General features: G+C 44.3%; 1 non-coding gene across 1 annotated transcript; it reads right to left on the reverse strand.

The window, feature by feature from the left end:
- Nucleotides 1–705: 705 nt before the first annotated feature.
- Nucleotides 706–812, reverse strand: LOC141709773 (small nucleolar RNA R71). The gene has a single exon (XR_012570334.1). It is a non-coding gene; the product is annotated as a small nucleolar RNA R71 (small nucleolar RNA).
- Between the last annotated feature and the right edge of the window lie 1703 nt (nucleotides 813–2515).

Below are 2515 nucleotides of genomic sequence, written 5' to 3' on the forward strand. Positions count from 1 at the left end.
CTTGCGTGAATATTAGCGCGTGTTTTCACCCTAACAAGTTTTTGGCGCCGCTGCCGGGGACTCGGCGTATTTGTTTAGTTTATGTACTTACCATCATTGGTCATTAGGAATCAGTGATTAGGACGTAGTAGTTACTTATATTTTTTTTTGGTTGTGTTTCAGGTACTTTAGCAAGCGTTTATGCAAACTCGTTCTCGTGCTCGCAAGAGGACTTTAGATACAGCTGAGGAGACAGACGAAGTTCTTGATATTCTGGAGAAGTTAGATTTTGAGGATTCGGATTCAGAAACTGAGCAGAAAGAACCAGTAAACATGGGAGATCGTATTGTTCAAGCTGATCCAGCTCTTATGGATTTTTCTCGGCCTAAAATTGATGACATTCAGTCAAGCATCCTTCATCCGGCTATTCAAGCTAACACCTTTGAAATCAAGCCGGGCACTATTCAGATGGTGCAGAATTCTGTTTCTTTTGGAGGAGCGGCAACTGAAGACCCCAACATGCACATAAGGAATTTTGTCGAGATCTGCAGCACTTTTAAGTATAATGGCGTGACTGATGAGGCTATCAAGTTGAGGCTTTTCCCATTCTCACTAAGGGACAAGGCTAAAGACTGGTTACATTCTGAACCAGCTGGGTCCATCACTACATGGCAAGATCTTGCGCAAAAGTTTCTGGTGAAGTTTTATCCGATGGCAAAGACTGCTGCTATGAGGAGTGCTCTTACTCAGTTTGCGCAGCAACCTACGGAGTCTATGTGCGAGGCTTGGGAACGCTACAAGGAAATGTTGAGAAAATGTCCACATCATGGAATGCCGGATTGGATGGTGATAACTGATTTCTATAATGGTTTGGGGGCTCAATCTCGGCCCATGCTCGATGCAGCAGCTGGAGGCGCCATATGGGCTAAAAGCTATACTGAGGCGTATAATCTTATAGAGACGATGGCTGCAAATGAGCATCAAAACCCAACTCAGAGGATGACGTCAGGCAAGGTAGCAGGTATTCTGGAAGTTGATGCAGCCACCTATTGCAGCCCAGCTCCAAGCGCTATCAATGAAGGTTGATTCTTTGGCTACGTATGGAGTTAATCAAATAGCTATGGTTTGTGAGCTTTGTGCAGGTTCTCATGCTACGGATCAGTGTTCTCTTGTAAACGAATCTGTTCAGTATGTGAATAATTATCAGCGACAACAGCAGCCTGTGCCAGCGACCTATCATCCTAACAACAGAAATCATCCAAATTTCAGCTGGGGGAATAATCAGAATGCTATTCAGCCACCATATCAGCAAGGAGTGAGTAAACAGTTTAACCCACCTGGATTCCAGCAACCACAGCAGTATGCTACAAGGCAATCGTATCCTCAACAGGGAAGTGCAGCTGCACCTACTAGTGCTGATTTTGAGGAACTTAAGCTGTTGTGCAAGAGTCAGGCGGTTTCTATCAAGACCTTGGAAAATCAAATTGGTCAATTAGCCAATGCAGTGCTCAATCGTCAACCTGGCACTCTTCCCAGTGATACGGAAGTACCAGGCAGGAAGGAAGCTAAAGAGCAAGTCAAGGCTATTACCTTAAGGTCTGGAAAAGTAGCTGATGCTGAAAAGGCAAAAGAAGTAGAAGCTGAAATTAGAGGTGAAGAATCTAAGCAAAAGGAGAAAGCGGCGGAACCAAGGAAGACTACTGTTGAACACACTCTGCCTGAGGCTAATACAGGGGAGAAACAGCTCTATCCTCCACCACCTTTTCCTAAGAGATTGCAGCAACAAAAGCTGGATAGACAGTTCGGGAAGTTTCTGGAGGTGTTCAAGAAACTTCACATCAATATACCTTTCGCTGAGGCTCTGGAACAAATGCCTAGTTATGTGAAGTTTATGAAGACTATTCTTTCAAGGAAGGTGAAACTGGATGATCTTGAAACCGTTGCTCTCACGGAAGAATGCAGCGCTGTTCTGCAACAAAAGTTACCACCAAAACTGAAAGATCCAGGGAGCTTCACCATTCCTTGCACAATTGGAAATCTGACGTTTGACAAGTGCCTTTGTGATTTGGGAGCAAGCATTAATCTGATGCCGTTGTCGATCTTTAAAAAACTGGATCTGCCTGATCCAAAACCCACGTACATGTCACTACAATTGGCTGACCGTTCCATTACTTACCCAAGGGGCATAGTTGAGGATGTGCTCGTCAAAGTGGATAAGCTCTTCTTTCCAGCAGATTTTGTTATTTTGGATTTTGAGGAAGATAAGAAGATTCCCATAATCTTGGGGAGGCCTTTCTTGGCTACTGGCCGTACCTTGATAGATGTGCAAAAAGGGGAACTTACTATGCGGGTCCAAGATCAGGATGTGACCTTCAACGTGTTCAAGGCAATGAAATTCCCTACAGAAGATGAGGAGTGCTTAAAAGTGGATGTGATTGATTCTGCGGTTACTTCGGAACTCGATCACATGCTAATGTCTGATGCATTGGAAAAGGCCTTAGTGGGGGATTTTGACAGTGATGATGAAGATAGCAAC

The sequence above is a fragment of the Apium graveolens genome, chromosome 2, assembly GCF_009905375.1.
Source record: "Apium graveolens cultivar Ventura chromosome 2, ASM990537v1, whole genome shotgun sequence".
In the NCBI taxonomy this organism is placed as follows: domain Eukaryota; kingdom Viridiplantae; phylum Streptophyta; class Magnoliopsida; order Apiales; family Apiaceae; genus Apium; species Apium graveolens.